General features: G+C 37.3%; 1 protein-coding gene across 2 annotated transcripts in view; it reads right to left on the reverse strand.

Moving 5' to 3' along the window:
- Positions 1 to 19830, reverse strand: part of GRID2 (glutamate ionotropic receptor delta type subunit 2) — a 682022-nt gene that overhangs the window by 485300 nt on the left and 176892 nt on the right. The gene's annotated exons all lie outside the window — the stretch shown is intronic.

A 19830-nucleotide genomic window follows, 5' to 3' on the forward strand; every position in this document is an offset into this window, starting at 1 on the left:
AACAACTGTCAACACACTTAAATATCTAAACAGAAAGCTTACTGATCTGGGACGAATCGCTAATCTCAAATGAACACAAAGCAAGTTCACTGCACAAATCACAAAAACAATAAAGTGGGTCCAGCCTGGAGACCAGGGAAATCAGAAATCTTCCTGGGAAATGCAAAAGGTATGAGAAGTATCTAAGCAAGCAGAGGGTGCACTCTTGACCAGCAGGAACAGCAACTTGGTCAGCAGTTGACAACAAGGTCTCACTGGTATCAACAACACAAAAAGTAAAATATAAAGACAAAAGAACATGTACATGACTACAATATAAATTTTGTATTTAAAGTTTTGAAAACCACATCAAGTCTAGGACAAAGATGGCCAGTGGCATGGCTCTCGTGCCAACAGCATGAGACAAGTAATTTCTTTTTTTAGATTTCAGACATGTTTTTCCACTATATTGTAATAGATCATGTGGAAATTGCACATTCCCATAGAATAAGTACAGCCTTGTTTATCTCCTCCCCATTTTGCAATCCATTCTTCATTAAAATTTATACCACAAAGACTTTCAGTAACTCAGAGGGAAAAGAATTCACAACTATCGCTTTTGCTGATAAATGCTCACCTTATCTTAGAAAACACTATTTGTCCTCCTGTCTGACACATGTTAGCTTCTCTGTGAGAGAAATACTCTATCTTGGAATTGTACCATGCATATAACCAGCTCCTCAAGAACTGATTTCTAATCAAAGGGAAAACCACACATGTACAACATTCAACTGTTTTCACAGGAGAACCTTCTTTTCACTGCATAATCTCTGTGCACACATTGCAGCTCTTTATGATATAAAAGGAATATGTTCTGTCACTTTAAAAATCAATCAGTGGAAAATGGGTAATGTAAAATACGACAGGCAAGCAGTGTGCTGTAGTGGAATACGCAATAACTAGAGAAGGCACTATTCTGAATTTCCCAGCATCAGTTCACAAGAGCTTATCTCTTGCCCTGCGTTAAATCAAGGCCTCCGACACTGACTTTGCAGAGCTTACTGACAACAACAACAGTAGTAAAAAAAGTCTGGTGCTCAGTCCCATATTTGCTGTTGTGCTTTTCTGACAGGTATGACAATCTCTGCTTCCCATGGTTGTTGGGGTTAAATAGCCAACAACAGATACAACTTGCAGTGCACTGCTAGAACTGTTCAACCATAAAATAAACACCGCTTAGCACGTTTTAAATAAATACTAAAGAATTAGAGAGCACATGGTAGAAACATTAATCTCATAATCCTCCTAGCATGTCTGCTGTTTATATGAACACAGACAGGGGGTATGCCATCAACTCCAGCCTTGAAATACACTCAGGTCCTGATTTTGAAAAGAAATGAACCCTCACATTCTTCCTGAAGCTGCTGGATCTGGCCTGGTTGTTCACAATAGGCTGGAACTGATGAAGGTGACATGTGTGTAAGACCAGCCAGGATACATAACAAATAGAAGATGCAGCTATTGTGCCCAGAACCCCTGATAAACAGAGTAAACATCTTCCCTTCCCTCCAAACTTTGTGTTTGGAAAAGGTGCCAAACACACAACTGACAGCTGTATCCAGATTTCAGCCTATAAAACATTCACATAGTATGACTTCATTAATAGGTACTCTTTGCAATCCGCCAGTGCTTCTCTTTTACATCTCTTCCCAGAGAGGATAAGCAGCTGCTTGGTGTGATACTCCAAACCCATGTATGTGTCCTTCAGATTTGATGTGCCATAGCTAAAGAAAACCTTTTCCTCAAATCAAAATGTCACAAGCCAGGCGTATGTATTGATCTTGGCTGTGAATATGATGTTCATGACACAGCCTAATTCTCCTTCATTTAAAAAATGGCAAACTATGAAAGCAAACCAGATCAGATTTATGTTGATATTTAAAACTCTTCTGAGGTCTTCTCTGATGCATTAGCTGCTGTCTGTCAGAATAGTGGATGTGATGTCCACAAATGCATGCAGGATGAAAAGCTGCAGCTGATTTATGTTTTTATTACTTGACAGGAGCAGAGCATAACGCAGATCAGAGAAGGCAATCTCTAAAATGATTTATATCTGGATGATTTTGTGTCATTAGCATATTATAACCAGAGCTTAGAGGTGATCTTTGAACTGCAGGCATTATTTCCAATCAAAAGGAAACTGGCATCACTTTGTCTTGAAAAGAAATTCACGAATCCCTTCCATAAGGAATCTAATCCCGCCTCTACCTGTAAACTCCATGGTATTTGGTTTCCCGTAATTGCCATTGAGGTTTCTACAGTAGAACTAGCATATCTTATTCATTTCTTAATATTTATTTTGAAAATCTCTAAATTAGATGTTGATGCACCACCAAAAGATTGCTACACGTGCTACCTCATTTTGGCTTCTGCTTGCTACAGCAAATACTGATGGCAAGAGCCTCTCAAAAGAAGAATAACTAGGGTGAATAGGAGCAGAACTGGTCCTACAAGGAAACTCTTAATCAGTGTAAAATCCAGGAGGAAAAATAAAATTAAACCCTTACAATTTTGATTGTTATTTAAAAGGAAAAATTTTTCCTTACTCTTACACAAATGCACTTGCACTATTCATTACCAGGGCTTCATTTAAATTATAACTTTCCAATTTCATGACTCATTTCTCTAATCCCTCTCTGCTTTGTTTCTCTGTTGTTTGGCTTTTAATCTAATGGCATAGGAAAAAAACAGGAGTTGGGTGAAGGGAAATAAATGGAGGAGAACTTATTTAGGGTTCTCTTTCAAAACAGAGTTTTAGGTTGTGGGAGGATAAGAATGGAGCAGGGAAAGCAGTGATAGCAGGGGATGTGGTGGAAACTGAGGAGTTGTCAGTGTAATGCTTCTCTTTTAAGCTATGAAGTCCACAGTCTTTTCTCTACCAAAAGCAAGAACTGCTTGGTCCTTCCATCAATACTGTTCTTTCAAATCCACACTGTCTCTCCTTCGACATGATTTTGCTCAAACCCTCCACTGTCTGGAAAATTTGGGTCAAGCTTTGCATTGCATCGCAGTTTTTAAAAATCATGCAGCTTTCTCCATCCCTTGCCAACTCTCCAAAAGCACAGGAAAAAGCATTATGAAACTGTATGTTATTCTGCAGAGGCAATGAGCCTTTTTTTCCAGATACAAATAAACTTATTATTAAGGCATTAACAGCATCATTTTATGTAAGTCTTTATTTTTTTTCCTGATTTAGTGGTTTGAGGGGTTTTTTGTCCTCCTTACAGCTATTTTATCCCCACAAAGTTCTATGTGGGGAAGAATTAAGGTTTTTGCAACTGTCTTTCCGGACTTAACAAGGTAAAATGGTTCTCATAACAAATAGATTGCTTCATTGTTATCAACACAGCAGAAGACCAAAGCATGTAGCCGGTCTTAGACTCTGGAATATTCCATGTTTATAACTCCTTTATTCTGATAAAACTAGCTACTGCAGCCTGCATCATAGGATCAAACAGTGCATGAGCTCAGTAATGGCGGAATTTGGTCACACATTGAAGCTAATTGCTTGCATGCAAGAAAAAGCAGATTGCAGACTCCAAGAGAGTGTCTCTGTTTCCTCCTTCCTTAAGATTCATTAAGTGACTCTAAGACTGTCTATTTTTTACAAGACCTTCAATATTTTACTGGGATTTACAGAAAAATACTAACATGGCCTGGGAGCACAACTCCCATTGATTTTTCCAAGAACCTCCTTCTGGATTACTCGTAGACTTCTGAAAATCCAGCCTCCCATGCTTGATCCTCCATTCTGTTCCAGCCAAATATATAAAAAAGCTTTTGGGCTATAAATGCAGCATGTGCTGTCTAGGACTAACAGTGACTAAAAGGAATGGGAAGGGTGAATTATTCTAGGGCTCCTCCAGACCTGAAAATTTGAGAATTGTACCTCACAGGGGAAGCTGCTTGTGACTGAAGCACTTAATTGCAGAGACAAACAACATAGTTCCCATTTTTTTTGACCCTAAAAGGACACTTTATGTCAAGAGATGTTCACAAAATTGATCTCAGCCTTATCAAACATCATTCACCTAAATGAAATATGCCCTAGTCTCTCCTAGTCCTTCTTGGCCGAAGTGATTGAATTTCCCAGAAACATCAGCAATAGTATTTTGACTATGTCATAAAAGGCTAAAATTCTACTGATGCAAAAATCAGCAAATACACAAGTGCATCTTTGCTTCTAGTTCAGAACCTTTGATTCTCAGCACTGCTTTTCACCAAATCCTCATTTCTGCAGTCTCAAATCATCTGGAAAACCTGGTTACTTCCTTGTCCCCTACTTCTTAAATGCATCCCAAGGGACTCTAACAGAGTCTGAACTGCAGTCTCTGCCTCAAACCTAACTCCTAAACACTGTAACATATAAAAAAGTAAATTCCAAGGAGAGTGAGCTTCATGCACATCCACTTGAGCCTTCACTAAGTAATAAACAGCTTAGAATATTTCAGAAATAGCAAACCGTATCTTTTTCCCTATTAAAGTTTTACTTTTACTGCCACAATAACAAAATATGAACGTCAAGAAATATTTCAGGAAGACAGAAGGAAGATGCAAAAAGGTGATTGGGTGATGTGGCAGCACTAGGTCTCACAAAGACAGCTCTCAAGTGAAGTCTGTTCTGCTGCTCAGCCCCAGGATTGAGAGGGAAGAAGACAAAACAGCAATGCACAGCGTGAGCCAGGTTTGGCTCTCAATATACAGCAGTTCCTCACTCATCACTTGGAGCATGGCTATGGACACGTTGCTTTAAAGAACAGGTGCCAGTTAACAGCACAAACAAGTCTCATTTAATTATTTTTTTATACTACTATCATTATCTTTGTAATGGAGGGAATGAATGAGGGTGAAAATGCATAATAATTTAGAAAATACATTGGAGTAAGTAGATCTACCATGTGTTTTTCCAACCATAGTTTTAAATGGAAATATTATATACAGGAATGCTCTTTTCTCTGTGTGTGTGAAGGAGAAAAGTAAGTACTAAACAAGGGTATAATTACAGAGCCACACTTGTTTACTACAAGGATAACAATAGATAGATTTTCATATTATCTAGTGCTACTAGGCCTGAAATAGAAATGCAACTACTTCGTACTACCAAAAATAATACTGCAAGCACAGTAGCACAATCATTTTAATAAGCTGAAGATGTCTATGTCACTGGTATAGGAAATATAAAGATGAATCACTAAGATGCAATACTATAATTTGCTTTATGAGTAAACCAAGGAAAGATTTACTTCCCCTTCAATTAGTTTTCTACAGGAAATTTTATATTTTATATTATCAATTTGCAAGTGGCAACACGCATAAAAATAAAACCCCTTTTTTTTCCCCCACTTAAAGCAAGAAAGATGGAGTGAAGAGGCGATGTCACACTCTTGGGTGTTAGGATTTCACTACAGAGATCACAAAGGAATTCTTCCTCTAGAAATAGCTTCAGACCTTCAGCAAGACAAGTTGTATGTTTTCCAGCCGTTTACCTCTGACACATCAAGTATTAGCCATTGTTGCAAGCAGGATCACATCTACAACTTGCCAGTTGCTTTATGTTATAGAGCAAGTCACATCTCCAGTGGAGAGGAGCAAAAAGACCATTTAAAAACAACAAAGGCTAAATAACCAAAACACAAACAAAACCAAAAACAAGCAAAAAAATTCCCACTCCAAAATAACTGCAACAAAGACACCAAAACCAACTCCAAAACGTGAATCAAAAACCAAGCACAGAGCCCTGTAAAGTGACATATTTCATAGGCTGTAAATATCACTGTAGTTCTGTTCTCAAAAATAAAAAAAGGAAAGCAGCAATGCTGCAGCAAATTATTGGAACTTGAAAAACTGGAAGGATGAGAAAAAACTAGCACTGCAAAACAGAAAGACTCAGCAAGGTAAAAAAAAGTAGCTCACAGATTAAGCCCTCTATGGTAGAGAACTATCACCACTGCCTGGCTCCTGAGACTGCAGGCTGCCAAGGAGAGGTCTCACTTAGAAAGGGTGGAAAGTCAAAAGCTGTAGAAGCTCCATTGGGTTGATATTTACACTTGAAAGACAAATTTAATTTGTCTGAATTACAGCCTGTTTTCTTCTGTTCTGAGTGGATATTAGTACATGTAAGATATTTTATCAAATTAGTGTGAACAGTCAGTTTACACAATATTTCTTTTGTATAAACAAATTTTCAACAGAAACATGGCTTTCTTAAGTTATATTTGATAGAAATCCAAGTGTGATCCTGATTTTCGTAGTTCAATATAATTATGTGAGGATTCCTTAATCGCAATTTTTAAGCTTCGCAATCTTTTTTCCCTTCATTTTCAGAATTCACTTCCTTGGGTTCACCTCAAACTATAAAAATGTATACAACACATAGGTTGGGGTTTTTTTTCATTCTTCTTTCCTTTTCTACACAAAACGTTCAGCCTGTAGAAATATATTTCAATAATGTAAATAAAACACTAACTTAGATACAGATTAAAAAAATTCAAAGCAATGGTAGTGTGTGAGAAGGGGAAAAGACAAAGAGTAAAATTATCCCTGCTTCACAAGTAACCTACTCTTCCATTAAAGCAGCTGTTAAATAACTAGCAACTTGTAAGCTCATCATTTCCAATGTACATAATTCCTGCATTTTTAGCACTTTTTTATCCTCTTGTAGAAGTTGAGAGCCTTTTCTGAGTCCCTATCAGACACAGAACAAAAAGGACAGTGTCTGCCCTAAAGACCTTTCAGCCCAAACGCATGGCACAAGACAAGGAGTGGCAAGAAGCCAGGTGGTCAGGATGACAGGCAGCCAGGCACCTGACTGCTGTCAGGCTTCTCCTAGAGAAACAATATTTTTTTATAAAAAGCAAGGTGGTGAATGGGCTTGTGTGTCAATGCAGGTGCTCCCCAAGTTAACACAAGGTAGTATAGAATAAAAAATTTGCATGCCAACATGTGAGTGACAAAACTCTTATGTCACTGCCTGTCTTGAACAGGACACCACGTCTTGATAGCACACAACCAGCGCACAGGCTGGGAAAGGCCTCCAGCATCACTGACAGAAAAAATGAGCACTTGATGCTGATGTGATAGAGAAAGGGAGGTTAGCTGAGAGCAGGCAAAATGTTCCAAGCCACAGGTTACGAAAAATATTTGGGCAGCAGATGTGAGTAGATGGAGATTAGGAAACATGTCATCTGCCAAGAATAGAAAATAGAATATTGGGATGCGAAATGTGGTGACTTTCAGATTTGCACATGGCTAACAAAAGCTGCATGTTAAAGCTCTCATGTAAAAACAAAATCAAGTAAGAAGGAAGCAGATGCTGGGATATAAAAGGTAATCAAAACTGAGATGGGATCAAGGTTACAGGCCAAAAAACAGTAAAGAGATGATACACCCCACAGCTACTAGTAATGCTGTACCTAGCAGTAATGGAGAGGAGATGAAGAGCTCTGCTTTAACCTCTTTGAAATGACAGCCAATGGCAGGTGCAAATTAAAGATTTCCTGCAGAATAACACCATTGTTAAAAAGGATACGAAGAAACAACCAACACTGCTATCAAGGTGTTAATTGTTTCTTACAAAAATACCTTTCGAAGAAGGAAGCTGTTATAGAGCCTACTGATACCACAAGCTGGACTGTTACTGACAAAGGAGGGCAAGCTTCCTCTTGCAATCTATTTTACAGAGACCAGAGGTGCGCAAAGCAATTCCCACCCACACCTACTTTAAGTTAGATACACTTCCTTCATGTTTTCTGAACACCACCATATCCCCAAGCTCTTTCTCAAGCTGAAGAAAACAGGATACAGCATCCTTATCATGGTTTCATGATAAGAGACTCAAGAGTACTTACTACCTCTGTGTGATAGGAAGCTACTCTCGGGGATTGTTATCATTGCGTCCAAAAGTACTGCCCCACTCTGATCCTCAGGAAAAGATGGCATTGATTCTGTGAATCCAAGCAAACTTGAGAAGAGAACACCATAAACGCAATTTGTCAAACAAACAGTAACAGAAACACTGAAAATCCAGGAGACCTGAGGCAGCTAGATAACAGATTTTAGCAGCTGAATAAATTAAACAAACGGTATCCCCACAGACAGTTTTTCTTACACTTTGGGCTTCATCTGTACAAAACACTAAGATAAACAAAAAAACCCCAACCAAACAACAACAACAACAAAAAGGAAAAAAAAAACCAAAACAACAAAACAAAACAAAAAAAGGAAGGGACAGAAGAGAGAAGGAGAAGAGGATAGGTTTCCTGTGATACCTTTTGATTCAATAAAGCAAAGGTCAGCTTAATCCAACCCTCCTTTCAGGAAATATGTAAAGACTACAGCATTGCAGGTAACAATGGACTGGAAAGGGAGAGGGGTAAGATGGAAAAGTGCACAGGTGGGATTAATACATTCACAACGGGAAGTGAGCAAATGCCATTCTACTCTTACCTATCTACAGTTCTGACTCCAAATAATGCCTAATTCCCATTTATGTGAGTTTGAAAGAAATGATTTTTCATAAGCCATAAGAAATCAAACATTCATGCAATATATACCAAAAGTGCTCCTAACGCCTAGTAAAAAAAAAAGTTAGGCGCTTGGGAATTAGGCATTAATTTTCTAACACAAAAAGAACAAATCATCATGCTTTAAAACCCACACAAATTTGTGCATCTCTAAACATACACCCACGCTGTTCTGTACACACAGGAAATTCTCATTAAATTAAATCTGAACCCATTTGTGGTGCTTGTAATGGCACCACAAACGAAGTGAAAGGCATTTTGGAAAGTTCATAAATAATTTAGGAACAACAGAATAAGCGGTGTTGCCACAGTGCAATAATGTTATTTTTGAAACTAGAAGAAATATTTAAGTCAGTGTGTTCTTCACTAACTACAGCAGAAGCCATACTGTTGTCCTGAAAACAGATTTGTAGGTGTTTCTGTCTGTACTTAAGTGCAAGAAGGCATTCTAAAGACTTGAATATAGGCATTTGTCTTATCATCAGAGGTAATTAGACATACATTTGCTACAACACTTGTTATTTTCCCACACAAAGAGAAAGGATCCTTTTTTTTCCCATCAGTACTGAATGACATTTTCCAAGGTAACTTTCACAGAGAGAGAAAGAGTCACTAAAGCAGTGACTTTCACAATGTGCTCAATTCTTTGGAAACAATTTGAAAATCACAAGTGGGTTCTGAAAAAAACTTTATTAAAAAGTTTCATCAGAATATGAATGGGAAAAAAAGCCCTACATTTCAAATATTCCTTACACAGAGGGAGGTTTGTGGTCGACCACAAGCAGTATCATATGAGTCTAGATTTTTATTTCATCCATATTTATAGTTTGCTACCAGTTGCTGTTTCTTCCTTTTCACTTCATGCATGGCCTGAAATTTTTCCATTTCTTATGAAATATTTGTCCCTTCTTAACTTAACAAAGACCTTTCATAATAAAATAATGCCATTTCTTTGTTTATCCAGGCTGACCAAAAATCTTTACACTTACATTTGGCCATGGGGCAACCCTCCCTCACATAGAAACCACGCAACCTCCACCAACACACCTGGCTATGTGCAGAAGAAGAAAATTCTCCTCATCTTAATGCCAGACAGGATGCGTGAATATTTACAGACATTTATTTGAACTAAATTAATTTGTTAAGGCCACTGTGATTCCAGTATTAGACCAGTTAACTGTATCTTCCAAGTTCTATTTGCTTTAATGTCTGGCAGGATATTATGTTGAAAAAAGATATTTAGGAGCCACTCAATGAATGGCAGAGAATCTAAATGCAAGCTAAACAAATAATAGGACAACTATAAGGAAGATCAATAATTTTCCTAACTGAAACTCACTGAGTACTTTCAATTCACATAAATGAATAATAGAAATTACTATTATCCCACGCATTTAATACCTGTGAAAGAACAGACCTCAGATTAGAAAGCGAAACAAATGGATTGCTTTTCTATTTTGAAAAAGAAGGTAGGCACTTCTTTGTTGTAATGGAATCTTTAGAAGTCCCAAGTTAGCTGAGAGTGCAGAAGTCACTCAAGCTCCCTACCACTGAACCTCCCTGGACCAAGACACAAGTCTTTGGGACTAAGCAGATATATCTGAAAAAACTAAAAGCCTAAGACATAAATCTTGGTAATTCAATAAAAGAACTCACCAAAGATGATACCAAGAGGCCTGAGACTAAAATCTTCAGCCCAGGCTGAAAGGCCAACAAGGGTAATTTTCATATTCTCTTGCCTCCCTAAACTGAACTGCTTTTTGGGCTCTTTCCAGAGCATGGGGAAGGGCTGGATTGTTTGGGGTTGTTATCTATAACATACTGTGCAAAGTGTAACACTCAAGCAGACAGCAACAAAATGCTCCACAAGGATGCATAAACCAAGGCCATAGTTTGCAGGACAACAAAAGCAAACTGATTTTAGGTCTGCTCTTGTGTACCAAATCATCAGTTCCAGACAGTTGCAGATACTTGTATTGACTGAAAACAGCAGGATTGCATAGGTGTAACTGGAGAGCAAATATACAGTGAAAAAATATCATTTAACCACAGCAATATCATTAAAGTTGCAACACCACTGGATTTAGAGTTCCCAGAGGTACATTTAGGGCTAGTAGTTTAGGAAACGCATATTGTTACCTGTCCATTGAGAATATTTTATATGAAAATCAATGAAATATGCAAATTAAATACTGAAGATGTCATAGGTACAAGTCCAGTGCTCAGCCTTAGACTTTCATTCTCTGAATACAGTACTGACTGAAGGAAAGGCTTGCACACAGAGGTGAAAGAAGAAAAGAGAACAGAAGGTTCTTAACACAAATGATACTTGGACTTTGACCAGATTCAAGAGGTTTAAAGCTATTGTAATGTTTCTTCTTAGGTGTCTTCAAAATATGTGGGAACATGGAAATTAATGACCTCCCAGCAGCACTGGTGCCTTCCCCAATACAAGCTTGCCTTCCCCATACATCTTCAAAAACAATACAGGCTATATTAAAACTGGTTTCTCCTGTAATAAGAAAAAACCTGAGAGCAACAGCAGTGGCACATAAAACACTGTAAGATAACTTAGGGATCATCATTATAACAGTTTTTGTCATTCTTTATTACCTCTCCAAAGACTTCAGAAGAAGACAAAGCTTTCAGAAAGCAAATCGAAAACAATACCAAGGATAAATTAAATTTTGGATTTACTGCTACGTATAACCATGAAGCATTAACAATGTACAAAATAGCATTTAAAGTTATGAAGAACATGACCAATCTCCAGTGTTTTTTAAAGAAATTAGGCAATAATTTTATTCCAAGTGAATGTTCCAGAGGGTAAATGGCTTCTGCAGTGCAATAAATGGTACAGCAAATTGAGGAGTATATTTTAAAAGTAGGAGCAATTTTCCTTCCATAACCTTCACTTGAAAGAACATTATTGCTATTTTATTAAATAGACTAAATGAAAAATAAATTAGAAGGCATTTTATGGGGTTTAAATACACTTAATATCACAGTAAGATATGTGGATTTAAATGTCAACTTTCTAAATTGTACCACACTGGAAGCATAGAATATACAGAACAATTTAAAGAAAGAATCAAACATCCTGACTGGACAGTTACTATTGTTACCTAGAGGACCCATGAAAGATATCAAAGATTTATTCTATTCTCAAAGAATTCAAAGATTTATTCTATTTATTTATTCTATTCTCTATGTAACTTATTATCAAAGATATCAAAGATTTATTCTATTCTCAAAGAATTCAAAGATTTATTCTATTTATTTATTCTATTCTCTATGTAACTTATTATCAAAGATATCAAAGATTTATTCTATTCTCAAAGAATTCAAAGATTTATTCTATTTATTTATTCTATTCTCTATGTAACTTATTATTCAAAATTCCGCTTCATATAAGTTCAACATTTTGGCAAGTTATTGCTCCCCTGCTAAAAAAAATGTGGCAAAATTGAATACCTTCAGGACATACAGCGTGCAAAATCTTTGTATGGGGGGAAAACACTGAAATAGATTTTACACAGCAATCTGATGCATTTCCCTACCAGGACCAAGTACACACCACTGATATGCCAAAAAGTTGCTGAGCAATGTTACTTTCTTAATACTAGGAGAGAGACTGAGTTCTCAGAAAAAAATGAAAGGAGATTTTGCTGTTACAAGATGTTCTACAGCACAAAACTAATTACTGAAATAAGTATCATCTTAAAACAGCACAAAAGAGCAACTTGTTTGTTTAGAGGTTTTTTTGTCAGGATTTAGTGGGGATACCAAAACCAAAGCCTTGTTTCATTGCAAAAACAATGCTTGTTAAGTTTACCAAACTTGTAGGTAACTTGAGTATTCGTGTTTCCAATCACTTAGCTTATTTTCACAATGCAGTTAATAACCTGATAGAAAATGGCAAAAAAAATGGGTCCCTCCAGTAAGCCTACCCCAAAAAGAAGTTGGTGACCTACACAGAAAGAGAGGCAGGGCAAACACTGCCCCTGTACAGTATTGTTTTTCATCAGCCTGTACTGATTTCCCTGAGTTGTAACAGGTTGGGAAACCTGAGGATTTCCCAACCTGTTACAAGCCTGTGAGTTGACTCTGGAACAGGAGTGGAGATTGATGGCAAAGCCAGGAGCCCTCAGGTGAGGACCTGTGTGGCCAGGCACAGTTTGCCTTTAGCATGTGTGAATATGGAGTGCAGTGTCATGGTGTTTTACTTTCTGACATAACACTCACTGCATTTCTTCAGAAATGCACACTGAAACATATTCTGCTCCTTTTTATATTCTGGCAGTTCAATACTCCCTCTTTGCTTCTGTCTATGAATTTTCTTGGCTGAAAGTTCTCATACGATGTTCTGAGAAGTAGCATAAATGTGAATATTTATTACTCAAGCTACACACAGCAAAAAGGCATATGCAGAACCGTGTTCAGAAATACTCACTGCTGATGAAAAGGCTGTAACTCTGACTACTCCCAGGACTTTTCCTTGATGGTGCTATCAGTGTTTTGCTGTCTCCCTTGAGGATATTCAGCCTACTTTTGGCACAATCCCAATTATGCAGAAAGGCGAAGATCTTCATCCTTTTATACAAAGTGAAGGCTACCCCTTTTGACATACAGAATACTTGCTCAGTATTTGAGTAGCAAAAAAAAGGTTCACAGACATTAAAACCAATAAATAATCCAACAGTGCAATACGCTCAGTCTAACTTTAAGGGGATACTTAATGGGTCCACTGCTTTTTCCCTTTCTGCTTTTCTCCATTATTTTAAAATCACTGGCTAATTCACTCTCAAAAAAATGCAGTATCTGCTGGAAGACAGAGGAGGACCAGGACAAAGAATTAACCCTGGGATGGTTTTTGTAGCCCTTTGCCACCTGGGTGTCATCACTCTGTCACCAGCAACAAAAAGTTGTCACACACAGGCTGAGTTGCAGGACTTGAAGAGTCCTTTGCTGCAAAAGCAAATAGTACCTTTGGAGAAAGGGACAAGAGCAGAAAGTGAGAAAAACTTTATTACCAATTCTTTAAGCCTAAAACCTCTTGAGACAGCATGAGATTCAAAACAGGCTGACTTAATGTGACAGGATTCTTTCCACAGATCTAACCTAGGCATTTCGAGAGGCCCAGATGTTTCTGTGGTACAAAACCAAGTAAAATCTGTAATCAATTTAAGACTTCCTCAGAATCCCAGTTCAGAAAAGTGTGCTACCTTTAAGTTTCAAAGCTCAAACTCACTCTTAAATCTACACTGGGCTAACTGAACTGGTTTCCAATTTCACTGGTAGAGCTTTTATATGATTATATTCCTTGCAATCCAAAAATTTCTCCAAATCTTTCAGAGTTCAGACACGATCTGTGCTTCACAAATGTATCTTAAACATGGCTTCAAAACTGTCACAATACTTTCCAAGCTATGCATATAATTTATACATATGTCAGGAAGAAGATGAATTATCAAGCTTACACTTCTGAAGTATAAGCATAAGGCTCTTCTAAGATATGTGCACTTTTTAATTGCTTTTTTCTTTTAAAATTTCAAAGGAGAATTTTAGGACTAAAACAAGAAGACTTGAACATAAATAGTTCTTTGCACACAAATGCAACAAGCTGTCCCCTGTCTTGCAGAATCTCTGGGGTCTGCTGTGCCAAGGGCCGCTTTCTCTATGCTGAGACAAGAGTTTGCAGTAGCAGATGTCTCATCCTTGTTGTCCAAATTTATCTGGCATAGTGAGTAAAGGATGCACTCAGAGGAGAAAAAAACTAAACCAACTTTCTAATGCAGTTTTGTAACACACAAGTTATTGTTGGCTTGTTTGGCTGGTTTGTTATTTCTGTTCCTTGCTCATCTGTGCACTCTGCCTCTTTCTCAAATACATCTCTCTTCAGGATTAAATCTTGTCTATGATTCATAACAGCTATTAGTTAAGAAATTATGGCCAAGCTGAGTGGCACTTGCAAAAAACTGATTGTTTATTGACACCAATAAATAACATTTTGAAACTGTCAAATGATTTTAAATGATGGTCTTGTTTTGTCATGCTCAACTCTGCCATTTCTCTATTCTCCTCCTTGTTTTTAGTCCCAAGTACTGCATTTTTCCTTGAAAAGTACTAAAAAATAAGGCAGATGGCCCAATCATAGGCAAAGGCAGTTAAACAGCATAGATCATGACAGCTCATTTCTGATGGGGACTTTTGGTACTATTGTGCATGCATATACTGACTACCAACATAAAAGAAAAAAAAAAAAAGCGCTCCCTTCCTCCCTCTCCCCAAAATAAAGGAAAAAACTACCCTCCTCAACACAACCAAGCAAAATAAAGTCAAAACAAAATAAAGTAACAGCAACCAAAAAATCCTAAACTCTTCCTCCTTCAAGATCAAAATGGTTACAAAAACCTTACAACTTGCTGAAGTTAAGTGAATGGGTAATGGCACAACTGGTTTATTTCTTAAAACACAAGTGGACATAGGCAAAGAAACAATTTTTTTCACTATTTTATGACAGATTCTTGAAGCCAAAAATGAGCATGTATTCCCATTCTAAGTGGGAATAATTGAATATGCCACCACCATGACACTTTCCCTTTTGCTCTTTGAATAGAGCTGAGGAAATGTCTTCTTGATAAAAATCTTCATCTCAAATGTATGTCCATGAAAATGGCAAAATTAAATATTAAAAGGTTCTCCAGAAACTGGGACGTGGTCTATCAGGTATTTATCAAAATAAGTTATTTAGAGGCACAAATGCAGTCACAAATACAATTCTGTGCTGCAATAGTATCAAGTGGGCTGAGTTGCATCAGAGAAGAAAGTCTGAATTTCCCATGGCTTGGAAACTGCTGGAAATAACCAGCAATGAAGATGCTGCATAGAAAAGTCATTTACTTTGTCATTCAATAGCTATCTATTTTGAAAACAAAACCCTATTAAAAGATCATTTATACTCCAGCTTGATTGATGATTTGTCACTTTTGCTACCCTTTTACTGAACAGCAGACCAATAAATAAAGAATGACTTTGAGTGACAGTAAATCCAGAGTTTGAAGTAAATTAGAGGAAAATAATCTGTATAGATAAGAGCCAAAACAAACACCAAGGTTTTTCTTCTCCTCTTCTGTTGCAAAATTGGGATGTAATTAAATTTTGTAACGACAGCTCTGAACTCAACCATCTGCCTTTACTTACCCCTGTCATTTTTCTTACATCTCCATGTAGACTATGACACTCATGTTCCTAGGAGTGAAGCAAAGATTAGATTTACTGAGTGCTGACTCTCTCCAAAGTCTGAAGATGAGGATCATAGCACCTACTTAGAGGAACTGACCAATACTCTGCAGTGCTGTAGGTCAAAAAGAGCACTAGGATGTGCATAGACAAGCAAATATTGAGTAGGCTTACGAGGCTCCAAGTGTCTTTCATCTGCCACAGAACCAAAGGGCCTTTGGACTGGTGGGTCCTACCCGGCTCTTCATACTTCAGAAAAATTGGCGAACACTGAAGATTCAAAAGGCAACGTCAAATGGGAGCTTAAAAAAAGCAGGATAGCATGACATAAAAAGGAGCATCAATCTGTTTCGGTGATCTAAAGGAACATGAAGGAGTGACTTGATTACAGTCTTTAAGAAACACATGAAGCAGAAAAATTTGATAATGGAAGAATCACAAATGAATGGCCAAAATCTGAAGTAAGATTAATACAGTCTGAAAATAAGAAGGTTATTTTTAACACTGGAGGCAATGAACCACTGAAGCACCTTATCATGGGTTGACATCAGCTCTGCAGTACTAGAAAAATTAACATTAGGCTTGGTGCTTTCCAAAAAGCAAAGATCTTTAGTTAAGAAATAACTTTTTGAAGAAAGGTCTCTGGTTAGATGGAAATAACTTCTCACAAACTCCAAGACTGAATCTAGAGAAATGATTGGTGGGTACAGAGAGAAGAACAAATGGAGTGAATGGGTCTTGATGACTTTACAGTTCTGCACGCTGAAACCTCAAAGCAGCACAGATGACAAGAAGGTAAGATGAATTCAGTTTTCACCAAGTAATATTAAAAACCTGTTATAGCATCCACTTCCTAATAGTTTTATTTGAATATATTTCAAATTTCAGTGTCATTGTCTAAATGGTTTATTTTCAGAAAAAAAAAAGAAGAAAAAGATAGCTTAATTAAATTCTATGAAGTCAAAAATTTGAATTGACAAAGAAGGCCAAAACCAACATGTGTTGTCAAGGCAACATGGGACAAGAATTGTCTTTAATATCTATTAGACGTGACAGTTGATAATATTAGGCGTCATTTGTAGAGAATACTGATGCATCTGGCTGTAATTTTAGTCTGTAATGAGAAGCAAAAGCAGTGCCTATAAGCAAAGATAAAATCTCATGTTTAAGAAATGTGATGTAATTTTTAGTTTGATTTTTACTTATGCCAATCAAGTAATACTCAATATAACCCCTGGATGTTGGTGTCAGATGCAACACAACACTGGTAAGGAAGTGTTATCTCTAAGGGCCCAATTTAATTTTTACCAATTTAGGGTTTGATAAATGTTGAAAGTTAAGAAAAAATGGAGTACCCTCCAGCAAACTCACTCAGTTTATTACAGCATTAATAACTCCATCTCTGCCATGTAATTAGAAAGTAAAATGAAGAAAGGTATTCGAAAAACATACCTTCATGAGCAACTCAGCTTCTAAAAGCAAGAACTTTACACAACATAGAAAAAGGAGTAGAGATATTATTCTAATTTGCTCAGGCACTCAAGTAATCCAGAAATAAATTCAAAGGCATTTAACTTACAGAACTACAGACATTTCAAATTACTTCCACATCTGGAAGACAAGATTTAACCCAGTCCTTTATACCTGGGGGTTGGGATGAGCAGAGAAATGAAATAAAAGGACAAAATTAGTGTTTAGGGCACAAACTTTACATGGAGCATTCACTAACTCTTTTCCTGCTGTGAGACATCAGTAGTGCTGGACAGCAAATGCTTCTGTGTTTGTTTACTGCTGAAACATCTGACTAGAATAAGCACAAACCTGCAGCTGTACAGTTGTCAGAGAACTGGTTTTTCTCTCTCCCACTTTCCTCTTTACTTTTGAAGAAGAGAATGATTGACAAAGCAATTGATATTAATCTCTCTCTAGCACTTTATTGTTCCAGTTGGTTCGGAACATAAGAAAAGTCTTGGAGGAATTCAAGAACAGGTGAATAGAAGAATTCCCTATATTACTGAACAGATTCATCCGTATCCAGATGTTCTTAACCTCCCCAAAACACAGCTGCTTCTTAAGAGACCGCAGATTAAAAGTAGTACCCTAGAGCTTTTCTACTGAAGTTTTGGCTAATTTATGGCTGTAATTACAATTTTCACAGCTGATACTCAGAGAAACTACTTGAAGTTTCCATACTACTTCATTAGAAAATGAAGGAAATGAAGGTTCACTGACTCCCCTTCACAAAGCAAATTCACCACATGTCAAGGAAGTCTGCAAGACGTCTGTTTCGAGAGATCAGCTGGAGGGAAAGAGGCCTTCCTTCAGGATCACTGCATATTTTCCCCACACCTTTTACTTCTCATTCACAAAGTAAGCCTCCCAGTTAGAAAAATAACTAACTTCACAACTCTATGGTGGATTTCACTTGGGCTAGTTGTCAGTGCCCACCCAGGCACTCTTTCACACCCCCTACTCGACAGGACAGGAGGAGAAAGTGGGATGGAAGAGTTTGGGGGTTGAGATGGACTGGGTGGTGATTTACGAGTTACCATCACAGGCAGAAAAGGCATGACTTGGGGAAGATTAACTTAATTCATTACGAATTAAATCTAGACTAGAATGGTGAGAAAGACCATACAAACCTCTAAGAAATAACCCAATACACAACCTAAAGGCAAATACCAAAGAAAGCACAGTCTCTGCATGTCAGACAAAGCCATAGGTCTGTGACTGTTTAGATGTGACACTTGGACAAGCTCCAAGTGCCCCATCTCAGCTAAATGACAAAATCCAGAAGAAATTTACGTAATTGCAACAGTTTCAGTCTTCAGCTTTTGTAGAATGGTTGCATATCTCTGCATTGCAAACAATAAACAGCAAAATACAATTTCTTTCCTGAGCATACTGGTGAGGAGACAGAGCCCTGGAAACAGGAGTCTCCTGAACCGGCAAGAAACAGGAAACATTCCATCCTGTTGGTTGAGCATTTGGGAACAGTGGTAACCAGCACTGGTGCAGTGAGTGGAAGGTTATGTCCACACAGCCAAAGGCTTGAAGTCTATTTCTACCTGAAAAAGTTCCATCTCTACAGGTTTGGGAACAAACAAACAAAAACACATAAAATGTGAACAACAGCCTTGCATAATAGAGCAGGGTGTGAAAAAAAATGTATGGAAAACTAGACTGCATTACAGAAGACAACTAAGATAAATCCCATTAGAGGAGAAAAAACATATGAAAGTCAGCTTGAGAGAGATGATTCATTTCTGTGAGGTAAACTGAACATCTAAAATTGATATATTTCTAATTAAAAGTCCAGAGGAATGAATCAATTACGTTTCTAGCCTGGCCATTAGTTCTTCTCTGTGCTTTTCTTACCGGATCTGATTGCCAGTGCTATCCATGTAAGGAGATTCATTACCCTGTTGTTTTAATAAAGTCATGTTAAGATTTACTGCCCTTCCCATGCTACTGAAGAAGATTAAAAGATCAAAATAAACCTGAAGTTTAAAGTTAAAAGCATGTAAACTTATAAAAGAGTAATGTCACGATACATTAAAGAAAATTGTTTACAAAAACTATTCTATTTTTAAAGCCAGGCATCATATAAGAATAGCACTAATTAACTGAGCACAGCTACCTACAGTTTCACCAACATTCCACTTCCACAGCTGTGTTTTATGTGAGACAAAATAAGGAAAAATTAAAACCGAACTCTCTGTACAAGACCAAAGATCTGTTTTGTATATCCACGACTTTGGAATAACGTCAGTCTGCTCAGCCCATAGTCAGTACACCAACATGTCCTAAGACCTCACTTTTAACTCCAAAGTACATCCATGTGGACTTACAAATTGATTCCTAATGTTTTCAACTCGATGCCAACTTACAGCTGAATTTCTGATTCTTCTTCCTTCGTGTAATTATGAAGTACATTTACATGTTTTTTGCACAAGACATAAGTAGAGAGCAGTTGTTTGTACTTCCATATAATAGTGAACTTTGCTGTCTTGGAAATTCTTTGGAG

This window comes from Prinia subflava, chromosome Z (assembly GCF_021018805.1).
Source record: "Prinia subflava isolate CZ2003 ecotype Zambia chromosome Z, Cam_Psub_1.2, whole genome shotgun sequence".
In the NCBI taxonomy this organism is placed as follows: domain Eukaryota; kingdom Metazoa; phylum Chordata; class Aves; order Passeriformes; family Cisticolidae; genus Prinia; species Prinia subflava.